The sequence below is a fragment of the Anser anser genome, assembly GCF_964211835.1.
Source record: "Anser anser genome assembly, chromosome: 2".
NCBI lineage: Eukaryota > Metazoa > Chordata > Aves > Anseriformes > Anatidae > Anser > Anser anser.
In genome coordinates, this window is record NC_139721.1 from 86473756 (window position 1) to 86498640 (window position 24885).

General features: G+C 37.0%; 1 protein-coding gene across 26 annotated transcripts in view; it reads right to left on the reverse strand.

Annotated features, from left to right (window-relative positions):
* Positions 1-24885, reverse strand: part of LOC310893604 (uncharacterized protein) — a 148049-nt gene that overhangs the window by 23583 nt on the left and 99581 nt on the right. Inside the window, exons 3-5 of one of the 26 annotated variants that reach the window (XR_014579124.1) lie at positions 19436-19581; positions 10547-10666; positions 8960-10363 (exon numbers count right to left, since the gene is read on the reverse strand). The exons of 20 other annotated variants lie outside the window; for them this stretch is intronic. The gene's annotated coding sequence lies outside the window, so the exon portion shown is untranslated. Of the gene's footprint in view, positions 1-8954; positions 10378-10546; positions 10667-14604; positions 15510-17973; positions 18340-19435; positions 19582-24885 lie in introns of those variants that run through there. 5 more of the 26 variants (XR_014579125.1, XR_014579126.1, XR_014579128.1 and 2 more) reach the window with 5 other exon arrangements.

Consider the following 24885-nt stretch of genomic DNA (forward strand, 5'->3'; position numbering starts at 1 on the left):
GACATCCACTTACATGGACCCATTGGTGTTGTTCAACAATTAAAACTAAGAATTATGTTCCTGCTGCAAGAGAACTGCTTAACAAAATATCAAATCCAGCCCAGAACACCTGGCAATGGAAGAGGTAAAGGATTTGAAATGAGCATGTCAAAGGATAGGACTGTTTGCCCTGACAAGTCTTGTTGGAGCTAATAAAAATAAAAATGCTGGTCAGAGAATTTATTAAAATAGATACTTCCACTGATACAGAATGTTTTGATGATATGCATTGATGTTTCCAAACACACACTAAGTTCCCATACAATTAAGTATCTATTTCTCCTTTTCCTGTCTAAGTACTTCCCCATCACAACAGGTAAGTTTTAATTCTTCACCTTAGTATGCCTTACTTGGGCCCTGCCTTGTACTCCTTGGACTTCCTTCTGTGAAGCCCACTCACACTTCACTTTTTGAACAACAGAGCTTCTTGTCTCCATGCTCATACTCAGAGATCCCCTACAAAGTGTTTCAGAGCATTGTAGCATTTGATTTAAAGGGAGCAGGGTGAAAAGAACAGAAAGAAACTTGTCATCAAGTGCTCCATTTCTAGCCTGGTTGATCCATCCTTGTGGCCCACATGACAGAAGGATAACATCTGATATTTTATGGTTTCCCTTTGCTCACCCAGAACACCACCAGGACCAAACTGTTTTTTCCTCTTCGTGCGTCCCTTACTGAGCAGAGCACCAACACATTGTCACACACTGCCACAACTCCCTGCTGTGGCCTTAGACTCTCTTCCTTAAAAAAACCTACCACAACTGTTTCCCCACTGGACCTGTCTGTAATATTCAATGTGTGTTCCAAATATAAAAGCAAGCATGGTTTTCATCTGGAAGTAAAGATTATCTAAAGTATTTCACATCCTTGTACTGCGTTAAGAGATAAGGTGGCCCTGTTTCTCCTGTTCAGCAGATGGAAGCCAAGCCCCGCCATCATCTTTGCTTTGATAATTTAAAAGAAAACCTTACTCTGTTAGTGACCAGATAGCTGCTATATAATGCCCAGGATGGAAAGTACAGAAGCAGCAAAAACACAGAATAAAAAACAAACCTAAAGACATCTTTATTAACTTTAAATGGAAGAATTAATAGTTGCAAACAACTGGATTTCCTTTGAAAGCCATCTATCCTACTTTTAGGGTTCCCTATTAACCGCCCAGGCCCAGAGTTGCTACAACCCGTACTTGCCCTTCAGCTATGATACCTGCTGTAGTTATGAATCTATCAGTGGAGCTTATCAGTGGAGCTTTTATTTAGACCATGGCAAGGTTTCAGAAGCACACTTCTGCCTGCTGTTCTTTTATACCACCGTGTTGACTGATCATTGCCCAGACTGCACTGGAAGGTCTTGAGCTCACACACATACATTCAGATGAGCTTCCAAGAAGCTTTGCCAGAACTACGTCTCCTTACAAATTATTGTCTTGTTACTGCGGAGTTAACTCCAGCAAAGCTGAAATGAAAAGTTTTACAGACAACTGGTAAAATACCACTGCAAGGACTTTCACAGATCCTTCATGCATTTACTAAGAGGTAAACAAATGGACTGAAAGTAGTGAAGTCAGTTCTCATGGTGTGACTAGGTTCAGAAAAGATGTAAATTTCTGAACTATTTCAGCAAAAGAATGTATGAACATCAAATGTAGATCACCGCAATGATATGAAGAATTTCACTTGCCAATTGAAATATTTTCAAGTTCTGTGAAATGTAAAGTTTCAGTATTTGTATTACTTCTTGCACCCCTCATGAAGTGTTAGGAGTAATGTTAGATGTCTAAGGGTAACATTTCTACTTACTATTCTTTCAAAGATCACTAAATATCATAAGAAGCAATAATTTTATGAGCCAACCCATTATAAGTTCAGGGAAAAATAATCGGATGCAATGGAAGTATGTTTTCATTTAGTTCTTTACTCATTGGTGAAAACAGAGCATTATATGAAATTCCAGTTTCCTTCATGTCATATATTTTTATTTTAAGAAGAAAATCCCTTTTCCTTTTAGGCTGCTTTTTGTGCTTAAATGGAAGCTTTGCCTGTGTCAGTGACTGCAGCAGCGAAACTAGGTAACAAGAAACACATTATTTTATTCTTTTAAAAGCAGAATTAAAAAGAAAATCAAAGATTTATCAACCTTTAAGGAAGAAAATGATCTAATTTTGTCATAACTTGACATTTAATTCGGTAAATCTTAATCTTTGAAATCACTATTGGCTCATTAAAGAGATTCCACAATTCTGGATGATGTTTCCTCTCTTCCTGCGTTTCCTTCCATGAACCACCCATTGCCCTTGACACAGAGGCTTTCTGTGCCTATGCTAAGCATCCATTCAATGCTATTAAATGTATGTCTAATACAATTTGTGCAGATTTAAGCACTTCTTCTCATGTGTACCCCAATTTACTGAATGTTTCTGTTTGGAGGTAGTCATTTTTCAACATGCAAGTTGTAGTTTCTAGGTAGTAAAAACATATGCAACTAATGCATTAACAGCAAAGAGTTTTAGAACTGTTAAAAATTTCTGAAATAAAAATAGTTGTTTGATCATCAAATTTATTACTACATTGGTGATTACTCTAAGGTATTTACAAGACTTTGTTACAAAAGTGAATCATCCCAGATCCTGCGTCAGTGTTTTGTATTCACTGTAAAAACCTGCAGACTGTGAATATCACTGATAATTTGACTATGTTTTGACCCTGCTGATTAAAGCAATTAGAACTGAATTCCGCTGGCTCACTAGGTTCTATTTGCTGATGTATCAAAGCCCAAAGGGAATGCTGGTAGCACTCCAGACATAATGCTTTAACCCTTATTCAAGCACACGATGGGAAAAAATATGAATTATGATTATTTATACACAGGTGACTATGTATATGCAGGAAGAGCTGAATCCACATTTTTCTCAAGTATTCCATACATACATTGCAGATCAAGAATCAGAATACCTTGAAGAAATTAGATCAAACTGGAATTCCTTGGGTACTTTAAAATGAGAGTAAAGCAGAATGTAAAAAAAAAAAACACACCACAAATTCTGTAAAGAGAGGAAGGGAGTGATATCCTGCCTATTGATTAAGAGAAGGATCATCATTAAGGAAAAAATGTTAGATTTCCCAGATTGTTTAAAACAGTATTTCTAACTGCCCAGACGAAGCTAGGATAATAAAAGGTAATCAGTAAGAGGCAATTGATCTATAAATTAACTGAATTCGTATTTTAGGATTCATTTCATTCACTTATACTGCCACAGTTGAATTTGTTGTTCTTAAGAAGTAATTCAATTAGACAGTAGTAACCAGAAGTTCAATCATTGCTAATTACTTTATTTGCTAGCAATAAAACAAAATGTTAGTACTAACAGACATCTCAATCTAGTGTTTACAACTTAGCATTTTATCTGTCCTTTCCACTGGATCATAGCTCTGCAAGGAAATTCTTCCCTACCTTTCCCCATGCTTACATTAACAAAAACCAAAGAGACAGTACAGGCTGTAAGGATCTTGTACTGACACACCACTCCTGGCTATATTGGCTGAAGAAAAGGAGAAGAAGGAAAGAAGAAATAATACCTTCCTCTTCTTTTGAGATTGAAACTAATCTTTAAGCATGACTGGAATGAGTATAAACACCAGCCACCGGGCCTCCTTGAGTGCATCGTACAGCAACAGAAGCTGCTCAGAGGAAAAGCTGTGAATCTCATTGCTCGCCTCCTTCCACAGCACTACAGTCAGAGGGATACAGAGGAGGGCAACAGTCGCTCAACTGCTCTCCCTTTGGAGAGTAACACTTCTTGCTGAGATCCAAGGAGATAGATACAAACAAGCCCGTAGTTGCCTTGCTCAGCTGGGAACACCTCAGAAGCACAGGCAAGATGGCTCACTAAGATCAAGTGAAGTCTGTCTTCCCAGGTGCCTGCTGCATCCAGTTCCCACCTCCCTGCATCAACTTCTCTGCTTATTAGGCATCCCGTTTGGAATGCCATTCTCTTTGGATAAAGCTTTTCACCAACATCTTTGTCCTCATCCTTTTCTTGTGTGCCAAGGCAACGCAAAATCTCTTCATCACTGGGTGGTAGCTTGAATGCCACCTCCTCTGTAACAGCACTGTTCTTAACAGCCACCTACATGGGAGTCACACGTTTGTTTTAAAGGAAAAGTACAATAAATTAACAAGATAGACCAGATGATACTTTTCAACTTTCCGTTTTGTTTTTCTTTCTTTAAACAACAGAAGTGACAAAATCTTGTAGCTGCTGTTTGAACATAAATGAGATCTGTGAGACATATTGCCCTCTATGAAGGTTGCTTTTTTTGAATCTTGAACCTGTGCTGCAAACACAGCTTTCTTTTCTGTGGCATGACTTAAGGCCCTGAAAATGACTGATTGGAGCGCTTGTCACACAGGGAGAGGCCGAGAAAACTGGGACTGCTGAGCATCAGAAAGAAGATTCAAGGGGGATCTCAAGATTATGAAGAGAGAGCCTGACCCTTCTCAGTGGCACCCACTGAGAAGACAAACCAACTGAAATACATAAAACTCTACCTACATGTTTTAAGAAGCAAAAGTGAAACAGAACAAGAAACCCCAAACCTTTTGCTGTCACAGTGTTTGAATACTAGTACAGGTTGCCCAGAGAAGTTGTGGAGTCTCTTTCCTTGGAGACATTAAAAATCCAACTAGACACAGTTGTGCAAAACCTGCTCTAGCTGACCCTGCTTTGAGCAGGGGCAGGACTTAGATTAGGCCATCTCCCACAGTCCCTGCCAACCTCAGTAAGTTATTACATTTGCAAAAAGAGTTTCAAAATGCTTTTGGAGTAGCTACTTTTTAAATGAAAAACAAACTAAAGAAATTTAGTTACAGAAAAACTGTGTAATATTTTACCCATCTATGTTATTCAGTCAAAAATAAACTACATAGGACTATACAGAATATATTTCATAATAGCATAAATTACTACTTCAGTCATCATCACACCATAGTTGGGAGAAAAAAGCAGCTGGCAAGAAGTGACTTTTTTGTGTGAATTATTAAATTGTACATCTAGCACTGTCTATGTAAAAGTACAGAAACACTATCACAATGAAGAAAATAATTTTGCTTTCTTTTGATAATCTGGAAAGGTATTTGAAAAGGTCTAGGCAGTTCAACGGGAAAAGTAAGGCACAATAAAATTACATTTCTGCTTTTGTTTGTACATGGAAAAGTAAAAATGTCACTTTGGCTAAGTTAAAAATGGTCTCTCATATTGCAAAAATGTTATCAAACCAGCAGAATAAAAAAAAGGTCAAGTTCATGACTGGATGCTTCACTGCGTCTGTTTCCACATGGACTTGCCATTTTATTGAAAATACCAAGCACATAGATCAAGGTTCCAAGGAAGTGAATTACTAGACCCGATAAGAAAAACCTATCTTAAGAAGTTTGAGAGTTGTCGCAGCACAGGTTAATTGTTTCATTACTGAACAAAAAGGGAAAAAAAAAGTAACATTTTCTCCTCACAAAGCATTATTGACGCACTGATCAAAACGGTGAACTGAAAGCCACATATGGATGCAGAGAAATTCTTAGAAAAACAGTAATAAAGTAGAGCAGCATCAAATATAACAGTTGTTTGTATATATCAACCCTTTGGGTTGGGAAGTTTAATTAGTGTATTCAGATCTCATTACATTTTTGCTTCTTTGGCTTTTTTTCTGGCAGCATGGCCTGAAGTCAGTGCAAATTAAGTACTCTGAGAGCCCCATGAGATTGGTCTCATAATTATTTCTTACCTTAATGTCATCTAGTTCAGCTTAAAACAAGCAAAACATGTGCACGGGAAGAACAAGTTTTAAACAGTCTCATTTGAATGCATTAGATATTGTTTATGGGCATGCCTAAAGTGTCAGGCATCTGGCTCAGAAGTTACAGATAACAGATTTGCTACAAGTTGCATCAGAAATACAATTTGAGATAAGGCAGAAAAACAATAATGTTGTTTTGTTTAGGGCTTTGGTGTACACTATGACTCAAACTATGCAAATGCCTAAAAATATTTAAGAGTTGCTCTTTACTTCTGCATTGCTATTCCGTTGTTTTTTTTTTTGGGGGGGGGGGGGGGAGTTTTTTTTGTTGTTGTTGTTCAAAATTGCAACGAGCAATGATATAGTACAAACTTCAGTAATTAGATAATTGCATAGAACAATAAAGGGAAATTGAAATTATACATTTTTGTTTCCTAGACTCAACAGAACTCACAAGTAGTGTTTTGTGTGTACCTTGCCTGCTTGGTATATGAATGAAGTCACAACACTTCATTCGACTTCATACGACTAATTTTAGTCGTATATGTTCTGCTACAGCCACTGTAAATCTAAACACACTTTCAAAATTTTTTTTTCCTTTGAAAAGTAGGTATCTAGTAAAAAATGCTTGGTATACTATCAAGATGAAACAGCAACAGAAGACATTAACCTTGCTTGTTTCACAGTGGTAGATAATGAACTTTTACTGTACTTGGAAAAAAATATGTCTCAAAAGTCTATTAGAACTCCATGTTATTCTAAATGAGAATGGCATGGAATTTTTCTCTTGGGAACAAAGTCCAAAACAGCAAAGGCCTGGTTTATCCCTTCAGAACATCAAGCATTAGAAAATAGCAGAATACAAGAGTGAAGTTCAATTCATCTGCTAAGACATCTCTAAAACAGACCACTAAGTCAGATACACTGCTAGGAAAAGGAGTAGAAAAGCAGTGTATTAGATGTTGACATTTGGCCACTTTGAGGACACAGTAGTTGGATTTAGCGCATCATTGCTGAGAATGCTTTTTGCTGCTTTTTCAGGGTACCACGGATAGTCATACTATGTTATTATACGTGGGCTTACAATTGTTTGTGGTTTACATAACGGCATCTAAAGATTAATGGAAAGACTGCTCAAACTAAGATTTTGTCCCAGCAACTGAAGGAGCATACCCTGATTTGCTAGGTCCTAAGTTGATAATATGAACAACAACGTGTCAGCTATAATTGTTGTATATGAAGAATGCATTTGTTAATACCAAATAATCTGGGTTTGTCATAGTGAGTACAAAAACACTGAATCAAGACTGAAACTGTTTCTCCAAAAAAAGAATACACCTTAGATTACAGAAAACTGGTAAACAATTACAGAGTGATGCATCTCATGCCTGCAACAGTCACAGAAACAGCCACCTTGATGACACAAGCTTGCACTGTTTAATCATTTAAGGTAAGATAAAAGACGGGAAGGCATAATATTGAGAGAGAGGAAGTCCCACTAAATTCCCCATTAATATAAGACTTCAGGATCAGCCTTCAGGATCAACTCTTACTCTTCATGAGTAGATCTGAAGAAAAACATGTTCAAATCACAATAAAGGAGTCAGGAGACCAATCGATTAGGTAGCAATGACATCTTACCTGTTCAGACCAAGCAGTTTCACCACATTTTACATGGATTGCAAGTGTCAATGACAATATACTTGGTCATCTTTGCATCTTCTCCAGCTGAGACTGGTCACCACAGGGTAAGGACATACTACTACATGAGTCTGGATGGCAACTGGACACCTATTGTTTTTGTCCCATGAGATTTTAGCAGTATTGTACAAAGAGTCAACAAATCACACAGACGTACTGAAGCTGCTGAGCTGGAAAGCTGCCAACCTGGAAAGTTGCCTACAAGCAATTAACGGATCCTTTATTTAATGGAAGCTATAAAAATGGAAAGAAAAAAAATACACACACCTTTGCAGAATAAGGCTGTAAGCAAACTTGGTCCATGAAATCCAAAAGCTTATTCTGGAGAATTAACAACATACAAGGTCAGAGCACTAATTGGAGTTTCTCTTCTGCACGCACTCAGGCACATACACACACAATGAAAAGCACACCACCACAAACTGAAGATAAGTGCTTCCCTGGGACCTGCTCACACTGGCTTGTAGTGGGAAAAAAATAAGGTAAAATGCTAGAGCAGTTTCGGAGATACAAATGTTCTTGTCCACTGCTAGCAAATTTCCACTGCATTCAAGAATGCAGAAATATTACCTCCTTCTTGCAGGAAACACACACAAGTGAAGGAGGAGAAAAAGAGAAATTCATTGCTATTTCTTTTCCTAAAGAAACAATGAACAGAAACTCAAAAACCTTATTCACCAAGTAAGCCAAAAGAATGGTAACACCTTTTTTTTTTAGTATAAAATAAATAACTCAACATGTACTTTTTCCCAACTTTACTAGTTTCTGTCCAAAACTGATGTATTTCTGTCATTGTTGAGACTTGGGCACATACACAAGGTACTCAAGACTTCATTTCTACCTCAGTCAACATTAATCTCTGGCCTCTGCATAAATCAGTGAGATTTTTACTAGCATCACAACTTCTCAGGTTGTTATAATGCAAAGGTTTGGTAGAAATAAGACAACTTTTCAAGTGGAAGAAGTTGTGTGACAACATAGGAACACGTTGTGAGCAGGTAGCTCAAGACTGACACTTAAACTAAAACACAGTTCCTAAAGTCTATTATTACTGACAGCAGTGATAATTCTTTCTCTGTTTCTGATATCAGTCTAGGGTAAATGCTCTAACATTTCCACAAACATCAAGAATTGAAGTGGTATAATTGGCCCTGAAGTCAAAGAATCACATGGTTGTACCTTACCACAATTTACAACCTGAAACTGAGATCACCAATAATACATACAAGTCTTAACTGAACTCAACTGAAGAGAACATCAGTGGAATTTTTCTTGCTTCATACCTAAAACTCTGACCTCATCTTTGAGATTCGTGTTTTTCTGTAAGCTTCATGCTATGCAGAATAAATTCTGCATCTTCAGACTGATTACTAAATGCTATCTTCCTCATGGAAAGAAATAAACTACTTGGCTAATTACAAGAGCATTAAAGAAAGAAAAAAATCCCAACTGAAAAAGTCAGGGTAAACTATAATCCTTCATTTGCACTGCTGTGATGGAATAGCCTCTGGCCCAGGCTGGAGGCCAAGCTTACCATCCCTCCCATCTGGAGCAACCTCCCACCTGGCCATGAGGAAAGGCAGAGATGAAACGAACATAGCTATGTTGGAGCACAGATGTCAATGCAATTCCTGTGGCTGTACACCTCGCACATAGATAGTTCAGGTCCCCTGCCCTTGACCCAGTACAGCCATCCATCCCACCTACCTGTTCGAACCACTTCCACATGGCATAAAACAGGATAGTACAGGTTTTTATACAGAGTAGGCCCTTCACAGTTTGTTACAAGATAAGATGGGGTTTCTAAATGGGTGGGACTCCGTCTGTGTTTATGTTGCCTTACACAAGGAAAAGAAAGAACATGAGGTCTAAGTGCTGTACTTGCCCCAAAGGCACAAAACTCCACGGCAGAAAAGTCAGGCCTCACTGCCACTTCTGACTCCAATTAGACAAGTGACCTGCCCTGGGCAGAGGGCAGATGTTTTTTGTCCAAAATGCACAGCTTTATGAAGGAATAGCAAAGATTTATGTGGATTACTAATCCATAATAACAATAACAACTGTTTATTTATTTTGTATTCATTTTATTTCTTTTTTAAAGACTGACTGCAATAGCATGTACGTGACTGAGACCAAAGTCAGGTTCTCAACAGAATCAAACAGAAAAGAAACAGCAGTGTTTTATTTATAAAGTATCAATATATAAATTACTATTCATTATTTATCCAAGTCTGAATTTTAACAAATATCTTTAGTGATAATTACCAGTTTATATTTATAGACAAACAGCACTTCATAAGTATTTAATTTTATTATCTAATTAGCACGTGTATCCCTACTTCATATATAATACACGTAAAAATAGGTAATTATCACTAGACTATTTTTTCAGTCAAAAATATTCAGAGAAACACTTTTTTGCTGGTTACAATGCAAATAACTAAATCCATTTACATTCCATGCCTTACATGCTTCTAACATCGGAGTAGAAGTATAGAAAACATGGGTTAATTCCAGTGTTAACTGGAGAATTGGCTTTAATGTCAATAAAAATATTTTTGTTTACATTTCTAGATCACAGTGGTAAAAGACAATTAACCCAGTAAGAGATTAGTTTCCAGATATTCCAGAATTGAAATAAATACATGGAGTTGCAGCATGGTAAACTGCATAGCAGTTCAGTTGTCTCAAACAGAGCTGCAAAGCTCAGCTACTCATCCCTTCTGCAATCTACTCCACACTTCCTTAACTGCTGGCAACTTTCAGAGGCTTTTCCTCAGTCTTAAGGTTCCTGGTTCTGCTATTTGACAGGTCATGGTAACTGCATACAGCTGTAACACATAGACTGCCACTTAATTACACTCCTCTATCGAATTCATGCTATTAAATAATGTTATTTCCATTACTGAACATAGAAGCCTATTTAAAAGCACCACTCCCCATGGACTGTCAGCATTTAACAACAGCCCAAACATCCCAATTTCAATTTACCATACTTTATATCAAATACCTACCTACAGAACTCAATGTCAGTGCACATAAACCTCTTTGAGCTAGATCAGACTCCTTTTGGACAGTAACATCTTTCCGCATGAACTGCACTGTTCATATAGTTTTCAGGCACAGAGACCACCCTGGGAAAGGGGTAAAGTATGTATGGTTTAACATCCATATATTTCTTTCTTTATTGCTCAAGACAGTGAGTCAAAACCATTTGAAGAATGCACATTAACTGCTCTGAGCATCCTAAGTGTCCAAGCTGGAGAGCTGGATTCACTCCCTCCATATGGATGGAAGCAAGGTCAGATCTGCTACAGGGCAATTCAGACCCTGGAGTCGGAAAACTGCCTGCCTCTGCACTGATAGCACAGGAAGCTTAGCTGCCTGCTTTAGTTCCCTGCACTGAATATGTGGTAATAACACTCCTCTTTAGCAGCTCAGAGGTAAAATAGTTCGAGTCCCACAAGTACTTAAAGCACAGCTATATTGTCTGTGAATGTGTGAAAATTGAGCTGTATTCATGTTCTTTATAGAAAGTTAATATATATAATTATAAATAATAATATAATAAGTATTTATTATAAATAGTTCTTTTAATTCATGAAATTACATATCATCTTGCTACTGATCAAAAAATATATACATGTGTGCGCGCATGTGGTCTTTTCCCACTCAGTATTTCAGCACCTACCCCCAAAGCACTGCTGGGCCACCTCTCATGATACACTGTTAGACAGCACACAGAACCAAAGAGTACATTGGACAGTTTTCAAAGCATTCAGCCCTCTGAGAAAAGAAGGGCAGGAGTAAAAGGGGAAGAAAAAAAGCATTTGTGCACGTGACATAGTCAAGAATTCCACCTGTGCTGAAACTTAATGGAAACACACAAGACAGAAGCATTTAAACATCATCCAGTTACATGTCTGCAAAAGCTAGATGCTCCCAAAGAAGAACAAAGGGACAAGAGGGAAAGGAGGCCTTAGAGTGTACTTGGGTTACACCTGGAACAGTCCTGCAGCTTTGGAAAAGCTTGGCCATTTTCAGGTAGTACTCCCTTCCCACCCACTCCCTGTGAGATAGAAGATGTAAGATTTTCTCAAGGGCTGACTCTGCCCTCATGGAACAACCTCCCATCTGGCACTGATCACATTCACACTCAAATACTTCTCTGCACCTAAAAAAATAAGTTCCCAAAGAGACTAACGAAGAACAAACCCACATCTGGTCCTTACCCTAAATCTGCAAACACATGGCTTGCATTCCCAAACCATAGCATGCAATCTGCCGAAGCTCAGAATGTTCTTCTAGATCTGAATTTCAATTGAAATGGTACATTTCCTTAAAGTAGTTCTAAAAAAAATCCTTTGTTAAGAAGAAATATGGACTACTTCACTGGAGTTTATAAGAGTGATCTATCTATACAACAAATTAGTTGGATCAGTGCAGAAAGATATGACATTTCACTGATGAAATATGGGAATACAATAGCCACACAAAGGCTTATGTATCATTATGCTTTTAAGTATCTGTAATATTGCTTATTTGCACATACATGGTAGTATAACCAACATGTTCTCGGACAAACATTAAATGGTGTTCCACTGTAGTCTCATATAGACATTAAATCATTAATTTCAGTCTTAATAAAACAATGTTTGACTTGAGAGAAAATTATGGTAGATTTCCTCCCCCCACTTTTATTTTTTCCCTTCATTTTTGAACTTAGCAAATATATTTAAGCTTCAATTACAACAGGATAAATCTGTAACAACACAGAGATGAAAAGAAGAATAAACTACATTTTGAACCAGGAATATTTCTACATTTGGAAATAGCAAAGAACGACTGTTCTCCCCAGGAACAAAGGATAAAACATGGCTGTTTTTCTTATGAAGAAGTCTGAAATGACGTCTGTTACAAGACAGGAAAATAAGTGCAACCTAAAATATCCATTAATTGTTACATTCCTCCTGTCAATCTGTAGCCTCAAATCAAATATTGTTCTTCTAGCAAACAACCACTTTGCAGTGAAAATAAAATATGTGCAATAAATGTTCGAGCTTATAGCACTGGATTATAGGTTACTGCGTTTCCCAGTGAGCTAAAAAAATAATGGGAAGAGTTGTTTGTTCTATTTTACAGTACAATAATTGGGACTGAGCAATAATTTATTAAACATCTAAAATTAAGCTTCCACAATGAATAGCTTTCACCAGCACAAACATCAACCTAGTTGCTTAATTGCTGCCCCAATTAGTTACATAATTATATTACGTTTGTTTATAATGTGTAATATTCTACTGAGCTTCATTTTTTTCCATCTTACTTGAAAATAGACCCCAATTTTTTACTTATTCAGCCTGTGGCTGAAAGAGGAACGTGCAAGAAAGATGTTGAAACTAAGTCCTCAAGATGACAAAGATTCAAACAAATGGTGTAGGATCCATGTTGCTTGTAGGTTTTTATTTTATGGAAATGCACACATTTAGTCTGAAGAATAGTAAACACAGGCCTCATCAGTTCACTTTTCCCTGCCTCTGAGACTTCAGCTTAACGTTTGAACTACCCTTAATGCAAATGAACAAAAACTTAACACAAAGCACATTTTTTGAACTAAAATTAATATTCTCCACTTGGCCTAAAGGAAACTCCCCTCCATCATGATATCAACTATCTTTAATCTTTTCAGTGTGTCAGGTTCTGAAAGGGCCAACAGCAGTACCAAGGAGATTAAAAAAAGCCACCTGTACTTCTGCATGGAAATAAAATGATCATGTATTATATCCCAGGTGTTCCACAGAGATGTTGCTATAGCAGATACGATCTCAGAAGTGAAGGAGAGTATGGCCTTCACAGTACCCTTAAGTTCCCTTCTACTCCAGGAGAGACTTGCTTTGAGAAATTGACTATTAGTAGAAAGATAAGATGAATCTATGACTTGATTTCAGTCAGTCCCATACTTAAAAACTTTAATGGCTATTCTCCTTTTTCATCTCTTTCAACAGCTTCTTCTCTTGCAACTTGCCAACCACACAGTCTTTAGATGATGATGGAGGTGTATGAGATACTATCAGAAACTTGACGCACTGAAAAAGAGTCCCTAAGAGACCTCTTGGAGCTGTATGTGTCATAAAAACCCAGTCATTACCAGCGACCTCCAAGTGCACTTCCATGACTCCTATACTATGTTGAAGTTTTCAACCTATCTATTCACACTTGACTTTCTCTTTTTGGATACTGTTGTTTTATTGCTACTTATAAACATTTACTTTTGGAAAATATCTTAAGTGTTTGAGATGCAGGCCTGATGAATGACAAATGCATAATAATACCTTAGAAAAGCTCACTAAAAATAGCCGAAGTTTCTAGTATCAGCACTCTCAGTATGTGCTCAACCACAGAGAATTAAGCCGCTGTAATGTAGATTATCAGATTATCACATTTAAAGTTGCACTGCAAGAACAAATTTCAAAACCTAACAGTATTTTAAGCCATGTTTCTTTACAGGAACATGTAAGATGAAGCTTAAAGAAAATTCAGACAATGCAACATTATTAACATTGAATGGCTGATACAAAACGATGTCCAAAAGCAAGGAACTATTTCATTCGCTGTAGAGATCTAGCAAGATTCTTTAGTCTCACACACCTAGACTTAGTGGAAATAATTTTTAAAACAATCCAAAAATCCTAATAGCATTGAAATGCAAATGTCAGCTGTTTTTCATATAAAAGCAGCTGGAAGCAAACATCTCTTGTTTTTCAGCTCTCCAGTGTGCAGTCATTTTACAGGCAAGATGTTCTATTTCTTCTTTTCTCAGTTCCTTATTAGTCATGGAAATTTTCTGTCCTGTTCCCTTCCCATGCTAACACCTCATTATTTATTACACTTTTTTTGTCATCCTGAATGAATACTATCAAGTAAATACTTGTATTCTTACCCTTTTTGCCTCCAAAAGAATCAATCAGTTCTCAGTATGGACTACAGACCAGATGTCATGCTTTAGTTTACAGACAATGTCACACAGACAATGAGAAGTCCGCAGATTTATAACTTCACTGGAGTTTAAAAAAAATAAATTATGTGAAGAACTGGATCTTCCTGATTTTTTTTTTCCTCAATAAAGGAAGAAGCAAAATTATTCCTTGCTCTTAACATCATAGTACTATCACAATACATGGAGAAACATTTCAAAAAGGCCACTTTCATTTTGAAAAAGCTTGTTTTGGGTATTATATTTGAACTTCAGAAAGGAACCTTGGCTTACCATTGATAATATCACTAAGTTAGTTTGCAAATATATGATAGAAAATGTGAAGATTATTTTACATTTATAAGTTTTTATGATGACTGTCATATTACATTATTAGTTCCACAAGCTTTTCTAATTTTCATACCTTATTTTATATTGCCATACAGTAAGAAAATATTTGTAATGATAAACTGCCCTTGCATAAAGTGGCTTCTGTGATTATAATAAACTTCATTTTTATTAGCAATAAAAAATGCTGATTTATTGCTTCCAGTACTCTGCAGGTGAAGTAGTTCATGAAAGAACCCCTAATGTCACTTCCCAATGTTTTAATTTAATCAGCTGTGAAATGGGGATACTAAATTATGCTGTCTCACAGGTTTGAAGAGTACGTATGTCCAGTGGAGCTTAAAAAAATCTTAACAATGTATTTGTTATTACTTTTTATTAAACTTATACCTCACTTATATTGCTAAATATTAATCCAGAAGAACAAAGCTCTGTTTGTTTTACTGTGCAAAAGTTGCAACTATAAAAACTGAACAGCTATAATTAAGGCAAATGCAATTTAAGCGTTAAACAATTTTCCTTATTTGAAAAAGGACCAGAAGTGATTGGGTACCCTTTGTGGTATCCAATTTGTAAGGACTGTGATCTTGCTAGGTAGAGACAGCATCCTGCTTTGCTCAGTTTTCTAGGTTTCTCAGCATTCCCAGAACAATTACCTGGCAGAAAGATGAGAAATACCAGATGTTGTTGGAATGCTTGAAACCAATGTATGTCTAATGCTGCAAACCTACTGACATTAACAGACTTTGTCTTATGACTGCTTGGCCATCAGCCCCAGAGTAGTCACTAGTGAATATTTACTAAATCAGCTACCTTGCTAATACCATTGCTTATAGTTACAAGCAATAAATAAATAGAAGATTTTTACTAGAGAAATGAAGTCTGGGTAAACTCTATGGTATATTAGTAAAAATATGTAAAGCCTCGTACTACTTTTAATTCACAGATGTTCAGAGGCATACAAGCCATAGTCCAATAGCAGCACCAACCACTTGGGACATCCTTTTACTTTTCCCCTCATCTTATTTTTGCATAAGATTTATATTCCCATCCCAAGCTCTCCCAGCCGGATCTCTCTTATTCATCACTTTTAAACCACTTTTTCCATCAGGCCATTTTTTTCCTGAAAGAGTTTCCACTGTAGTAATTTTACTCAAAACAAAGACAACATTGTTAGAAAATATCTTCTGCATACTCTTGGATTACCTCATCAACCCACTGGACTGATGATACACTCTGACATGATTCAGGTCCTTGCCTCAGATCAGGATTTACTAGCTAAACAGAAAGTTCATCTAGATGAACACTACAAACATTAAAACATTATACAGTTTTTCTAACTTTAGATAACAGACTTCCCAGATTTAATTATCATTATTACTCTTAGACTTTGACCAATGGACACCCACAGACTTTTTTTTTCCTCCAATTTTCATTAAACAGCTCTACCTCAAGGCCTGTAAGTGCTATATAAAAGCTGGGTTATTTCCTTTACTCCAGTAACTACACCCTCCTTTTCTGTCTCCAACATTATTGAGCTCCATCTGCCATTTACAAGGCACAGATGTTTCAGTCCCATAGCCATAACTATGCAAGAGACTTATAGGCCCTGACCTCCTGGAGCAGATCTTTTAACTTCCTTCTTAATCACTACTGGCTTATTTAGGTACGGAGGTATTTCCAAATTCTTCTAAGACAAGGAAAACTGAGACCACTTTCCCCTCCAAGTGTCCAATACAAGCCTAAGCATGGCTCACCTCTAATAGAGCTGCGACCAAAAAGATACATCGTCTTACACCACTCTTTATAAATAGGCAGAGCCCTTTGGAAATTTCACATTCAAAGGCAAATCTATACATGCACTCTCTGATGGTCCTCCTTGGCTACTGTTTTTCACTACGTTGGGAACATGCTATGAACCACAGGAGGACCACTTATTTAAAATTCCCAGTACTTAGACATAACTTGTCCTGAATAGGCTGCGCTGTTATCTGGGACTCAGTTCCTGAATGTGGAGCTTATGTTTTGCAGGTTTTTAGAATATGGAATGAGATGACACACTTTGAATTTTATTAATAAATTTATGTTTGCTAAGTAGCTTAATAAGCATATGCAGAGTATAGTTGCATTCCCATCAGGAAATGTAAAACACTATTTAAAACAGTGAAATTACCATAATTAAAAGAACACAGATGCTCTTTAATAATCTAGTAGATTGCACCCTCAATGGAAATGCTCATTAATTCTATTTTAAGACAGTGTGATTCACCTATATGTCTGATAATTATCATTGAAAGCTAGGTAAGCAGAAAGGTTACAGATTCAGGTTTGATGACTCCATCACAGAATATTCACCATCTTCCATTCAGCAGCAATATGCCTATTCACTTACTTCCCCCAAATTGTACCATTTATAAGCAACAAAATAAGTCAGTGAGAAAATTAAACTCCTCTTTCACAAGAACAAAAAAAAAATTGAAAATAAAATCAGTTTCAGAAGTTGATCTGACTCTAAAAATTTGCACGAATTAGCACAATAAAATATCTACAATCCAGAGCAGGAGGTCATGAACCCCATTCATCTGATCTCCAAAACCTGGAAGTGACCTGCATCAGTAACACCTGCCTGTACAAGCATTGCTAAACTGCTACAAGCTTGAGAGTAGTGCGACAGCTAGCAGCTTTTACGGATAGAACACGCACCGGGATCATTACCAAGATCCGTGCTATTTGTACAAGTTTACTACATTGCTTTTCAGTATTCAAGATCCTGAACAGATCTTAAGTGCAACATGGTATAAGCCCGTATTCCAACATTATTTAAACAACTAATAAAATGCTGAAAGAGGCATCATTTGAGTTGTGTTCCTTTTACATTCCATGGGACTTGCTTGAACATTTTGGTAACATGGGTGCTACTCTTCAGTTGTTGGTTTATAACATATGGTAAAAGCTCAACAGACAAGTCACTGAGAGGTAGCTCAAACATTTCTCACTGAAATGAGCAAGCATTTTTAAATACAGAATGTACTAAACCTGGATTTCCTACTTCCTGAAAGAAAAAATTTAAGCCTGAACACAATATGTAAATACGTATGAAAATTATGAAGCAAAAAACAAGCATTCAACAACACATGCTATTTTTGTAGTCTGTTAATGCAAGTTAATTGCAAGCACAGAAGAAACAGAATTTTCCCAAGTTTGTTTTCATAATATATTTTTTTACATACAGATACAAAAGAACCTGTGCTTTAATGGGTTAAGAATTTACTTTCTGCCTCTAGATAACATGTTTTGACAAAATACTCAAGATAAAAAGGATAATCCCACTTACCAAGCATAGTCTAACTCACTCACCTGCACCTTCCCAGCCTCCTAATGAAACCAGGATAGTGCAGAGATTATCCAGGAACGAAGAGCTTGTCTCACTGAGCTCTCACTGTTCCTTATGTTTCCCTGCAGATCCTACTGGCCTATAGCAACATACTAGAAGAAACAAGCACACACTGAATGGGAAATAACCTTTCTGCACAGCTAAGTCCGATACAGAACTGTGGATACAGCCATGGAAATATTTGATATATAAGCTCATTGATATTTTACAGTCGGTAAGCATTCATTTATTTTTCACATAAAGGAATGCTTTTCATCAGGTACTTCATTGTATCACATGGTTAACTCTAAGCTTAGGAGATGTAAGTTATCCAAATTCAATGGAAGTGAAAAGGCAAAGAAATACAGCAGTTTCATCACACTAACCTTCTTTTAGGTAAAGTAAAATTCCGTAAGAAATCTAACATTAACATTTGCTAACATAACTCTTAGCAACATATTTTCTGAGAACCACTGAAGAGCAGAACTGTATGAAAATGTTAAAAAAACCACCATCATGCACAAAAATCAGAAAAGTGAAAACTTCAAAGAATAAAAGCATACAATGATAAAATTTTACTTTTTTCTTCTAAAAACGCATATAGTATCTGTCTCAAAGCTGAAGAAACCGCAATATTCTAAATGAAAACATAGTACATATCAAGGGTATATCAATAAATATTTCAAAAGCATAGGGCATTGTGATTACTTTTAATTTAACTGAAGAACTTAAATTAAAAAAAATGATGAAAATAATGTGTAATTCTCATTCACTGTAAGAAAATAAAGTATAGAATTACACGAGTTGAATCAATTTGCTCTTGGTGCATCCTGGTTTACTAAATATATTATAAAATGTAGTATTGTAAGTTAATTAACTGATAAGTTAATTAACCAATCATCCTCGTATTCAAAATAGTTTATTTGTAGTTCACTGTATATTCAGTTTAGTTTCTTTTAGTGGATCATGCACTGCCTAAAAGCATGTTACTACTGGAAGGAGGAACAAGAAGACAGACTATTATTTTAGACTAACGGAGTTAACTCCAGAGGTGCTCATATATACCGTTAATTAGCAACAAAACCGTGTCTATATTCAAAAGTGTTTTTTTTCAACATCATATCCGAAAAACAGAAGAGAAAAAAAACAGCAGGAAATCCTCCTCTGAAATAAAGAGGGCTACATTCTTCTAGCCTTTACTGTGGTTACCTTTTCAAGATGTAAAGCTGTAATGATTCAGAATCTCATCAAGTTTTTCTAGGTATGTTCCTGATCTGCTTCAGAGGAGGGGGGGTGCCACAAAACCAATATACTCAGAATCCTTCTGTAGAGCAATGAAGCCTAGAGATAGCACTCTTCCCGTAGCAGGACGAAGGAGGGGGAAAAGAAAATAAAAACCACAAGAATCCATAAATAAATTTAGGAGGGTTTTGTATTTTTTTTCCTTGAGGCCTACAGCTAAGATGTACCTTTTCCATCACCTGGCTAACAATGTGAGACAGAATGAGTGTACAAGGACAGATCAGTTCTTCAGTTCCTACTATGAACTCCATATCACCTTTCTATGATCTAGAAAGGATCAGACTTCATAAAGAGTGACTTATTTTAATTAACACAATACTATTATGACTATAAAACACTGTAGTTAATATCCTAAATACCCTAAAATAAACACATTCTTGAAAAACAGGTAGTCCAAAGAGAGATTTTATTTTAAAAATAAACAAACCCAAACATTTTTTTTTTTCTAAACTGAAGATAGGATTCAGATCTTGCAGGTTTCTGCCTAAACTACTGTGTAGCCACTAGTTCTAACAAAAATTATCATAAACAGTAACTACTCTTTCATCCCCAGTCCTGCCTTGGTAAAATAAATTGAAAATTTGCAGGCTGGTATCAGGAAGAAGATGGAATAATTTTTGTTCTGCTTTTTACACATATTTGGGTATACTTGTTTAATTTTGAATTTCCTGGGTTGTTATCTATTTTATCATTTTATAAGGATGGCTAATTTGCAGAGCAGCCACAGATGTGAAGCTGTAGTTTGGAACTCAAAAAAGAAATACATATACAAGAGGATGCTCTCTAAAACATAGTTCTTATGAAAAGGAACTTTGCAATAATATCATGACCTTGCAGGGTCATTGTCATTAATATTTTTATTTTTTAATTGACAGAAGTATGAACTTTACAGGTAATGGTAAAAGACTCAGCAGAAACAGAACCATAGGCTTAGTATCTCAGAGAGATACTTAACTGCAGCATCACTAAGATTCTTAATAATGTCTGTAAATCAAAATGAGATGTCGACAACACTAGTTACAAGTTTTTCTTTATAAATGCATTTCCCTCCTCTTCCAGCAACTTTCATCAACACCCAGCAGGACTTTAACTTTTCAAATCTCTTGCCTCCACTTGGCCAAGTTTTATTTAATTGTTATTGCTGGAGCGTTGCATCAAGCCAACCATTACTGCGCCTCAGCATATCAGGTTATGTTTAGATAGGAACACTACTTTTCCCAATTTGAGCTTAAAATGTGAATTTAGTCCATTTTAATATGTATGTCAAAATAACCTCATCTGTAGGAGAGGGTAACTAAGGTTACCAATATGGAGGTGCTGCTATAACTGCAACTTGTGGCATAGCTGTATACCAAAAAATGGAAAAAAAAACGGTTGAAATCAATCCCTTGAGCTCAAGTATTGCAGTAGGAAAAGGTACCTGCAACGTTGTTCATCATGAGCCTGAGAAATGTGAAAGCATAGGAGGAGAGCACCAGCGAACAGTGCAGCACAGAATACTGACACTACCAGTAGAGCGTTAGAAAGACGTTTAAAAGGCTATCAGACATTAAATAAATAACTAAATAAAAAAAAAATTGACTGCTGTCTATAATCTCACCTGACCATCAATCCCTCTATACCATAAAGAGTTTTCATATAGGCATATCTTTTTTCATAAAATCCTCTTGAAGAACACCACACACAATAACTCAAGTGCACACAAAGTGGATTTTGAGACTAAATGTTCATTAAATCAAACAACAAGGAAATAGTTAAGTGTATCTGTCCATGTATTTGTTAGTATTACACCTCTGTTAAGACCATTACAAACAGCTCCATTTCAAACCTGTGTTATGGGCTGTTCTTGACACATAACAGTTTCAGGCTGTTTGTTTCAAGAAATTGGTTAACATACCTCATCTCTTCAGCTATGGAATGACTAAATCACAAGACAACTGAGCAATCAAGATATTTATTAAAATAGAAAGCTCACTTCTTTCAAAAAATGGGACCTTATAAAATTCATGGGTTTTTAAGTGGAAAAAAACTCTACACCACCAGATTTCTATCACTCCAGGGTATATACTGTAACACAGTGCACTCCTCTCAAATAAATGGTAGCTAATAGAATAAATGTGTTTAAAATGAGATTACTCATTTAACAATTTTCTACTATGTGTTCATTTTTCACACAGCAATTATTCTTAACTATATAAAGGAGAATTACAGAAAAGTGGTTTTAAATTGCACTGCATGGAACAAAATGCTAATTCACTGCTATAAACAAACCTAAGAACTTTAAATAAATTAGCTTTTTTTCCCATTCTGTAAAGTAACACTACTGCTACTTCTGATCCTACCCCATGTACAGAAGACAGAAAAGTCAAAGTTGAAAACCCACTCCATAAAGAAGTGACCTCTTGAAATTTGGAAAGATTGACAAGAAAAGGTAAACTAAAATATGGAGTATAACCAAGTATGGCTGCTTAAGCTGCAAGTACTGACAAATTCAAATAGAAATAACAAGACATGGTGAGTGCTGTTTTATGTAAATTAGGTGATTTAACTATGTTGAGAACTAAGGTGGGTAAAATCTTACATAAAGTAAAAGCAGCAATTTAGAAAACATTCTTGCTATCAATAAACTTCAGACATAGCAACATGCAAAACCCAACCAATCAGTTGGCTTTTGTCAGCACTATCTTAGTATTCTGAGTTCCATAAACTTGGTCATGTTACTACTACATGTTCATGAGTCACTTTATTACCCGACTACCAAAACCATCAGTTCTTTTGGCACCTCTCTGAAAATTGATATTGGAGAAGGACATGGAATCTATCTTCTTACTGCAATCATCATCTCCATTGCTGTTGTCTCTCTAGGAATTTTAAGAGGAATCTCAGAAAAGGAATGCAAAAAGGGCTGCTAAAAGGGAAGGAAGGAAGTAACAGAGACACAGGAAAATCTACCCCAAATGTAGTATTTAAACTTGCATTTGATTTTAGGCCAATGCTTAGACCTGTATTTCCAGTATTTCCCTCCAAAACAAGTTAGGCACAGGCTGTATGGATATCACAGTTTTACTTGGTAAGCGGATACAATCATGCTATAATTTTGTTTCGGATTGGATTTCTAGTAACACATATTGTAAAGTAGTCACAAAATGTAAGAATTGTTAATGTACATGGTTAGTCTTTAAAGACGGACTCAGACAATACAAACGACAATTAATTAATCTACTGATAATGAGTTTTTCAAAGATTCTCCCCATCCTTCTGAATGCAAATCAAAGGAGACGCCAGTGCAAGGAGATTTGTTGCAGACTACCAATTAGATTTAGAAAGTATGAAGTCTGTAAACAACTAAAGAAGGTCTCTGGATCATAGACCTTTACCTTTAGGAGGGATTTTTTTCTGCAATATGCTGTAATGGCAACAGAACTAAATCCAGGCAATTCAGCAGTTTTCTGGGGACATGGTAGGGATAACTCCTTGATGCAAGTACTGGATGAAGGAACTGTACGTGATGCACAGGCACATCTGCTTGTCACTAAGGAGAAGGATCTGGCTGGGGAGATGGTAATCAATGGCAGCTTTGGCTGCACTGACCATGAAACAGAAGAGTTCAGGATCCCAAGTGAAGGGAAGACAAGTAGCAGACTACAGACTACATACCCTGGGTTTCTACGAGAACAGGATTCAGCTTATTCAAGGAACTAGAGTGGTCCAATGAAAAGCAGCTCTGAAGGGCAAAGGAACTTGCAAAAGCTGGCAAGTCTTTTAGAAAAATCTCATTTTCGCTCTAAAATGGTCCACGCCAATAATCAGGAAAAGGAACAGATTACCAGATCGGTTTAACTAAACAGGGAGCTCATGACTGATTTTCAGTGTAAAAAGGCAGTACAATGGAACAAGCTACAAATGAGTATTGCCCAGATGTTCAGGGATAATGTAAGAAAAGCCATAGCTCACATAAAGTTGATACTTGCAAGGGCTATCATAATACAGCATTAGAACCTCTTTTTGTTGATTAATAGAAAAAAAGCTGGCAAGAGAAAACATGGTCCTAATTGTTCAATGGGGCATGTGGCTGGAGCAACAGCAGACACAAACTAGGCTGAGATACCCGATGTCTTTCTTGCATCCTCACCAACAAGATCTCCCAGACCTTTGTGCATACTGAAGGAGAGGAACAGTCAGCGGTGGGTTATGTGTGAGAACCAAACCCAGAGAAGTCCTTGCAACCTGACAGATTGCACCCAAGAGTGCTGAGAGACCTGGCCAATTTCACAGAGGACATAATCACCTTGGAAAAGTAGCAAAGATCGGGGGAGGTTAGCAGTGACTGAAAAATTGAAAATGTCACGCACATCTTTAAAAAACACTAAGAAGTCAACTCAAGGAACTACAAGCCAGCAGCCTCACTTTGGGAAAATCATGGAACAAGTTCTCCATGAACATAGTTTTGGGCATGTGAAGGAGAAAAAAGAATGCATGGAATTACCAAAGATAAATCATACCTGAATAGCCCAACAGCCGTGCTGAAATGGCAGGATTAGGGGATGAAAAGAGTAGTGAATGTTATTTACATCAACTTCAGTAAGACTTCTAATGCTGCCTCACAATATTCTTGTGTCCACATAAGGATATCACATTCTGGGTGGGCGGGTAAAAAGTCTGACATACTCTATAGGGAGACTGGTACCAAATGGAATAGTGCAGCACCACAGAAGGCTGTGATGGAAACTCTCCTGTTTAATATCTCTATCAGTGACACTGATAGGCTACATGCTCGTTGGTTTGCTGATAGCACCAAATAGGGGGAAGCAACCAACACTCAGAGGGATCCACAGAGGCTGGAGGAATGGGACAGCAGGGAACTCCTGAAATCCAGCAAGGACAAACACTAAATGCTGCCCCTGAGGGGAGAAATTATCCTCTATTCGGCAATCCCAAGAGCACACCTACTAACTCCATTCACTTTTGGAGTGCCCAATACAGGAAGGATGTCATTTAACTGAGGCAAGCTCACTGGAAAACCCCTAGGGTGCTCAAGGGCTGAACACTTAACTGTGAGGAGAGGCTGAGGCTTGTCCAGCCAGGAGAACAGAGAGCTTCAGGGTAACAGGCCTGCCCATACCTGCAAGAGGGTGGAGGCAAGTGCCTGGTGGATGGACAAGACTGATGAGGTGTGGATGCAAGAGAAAATGATCACCCTGAGGACATTCCAACAGTGTAGTAGGCTGCCCTGAGAGGCTGTCTTGGGGGTTTCCAAAATTTGACCAGATAAAGCCCTGAGCAATCTCATCTGACCCTGTAGCTGACCCAGCTTTGCGTAAGAAGTTGGACTAGAGACCTACGCCTGTGGTTCCCTC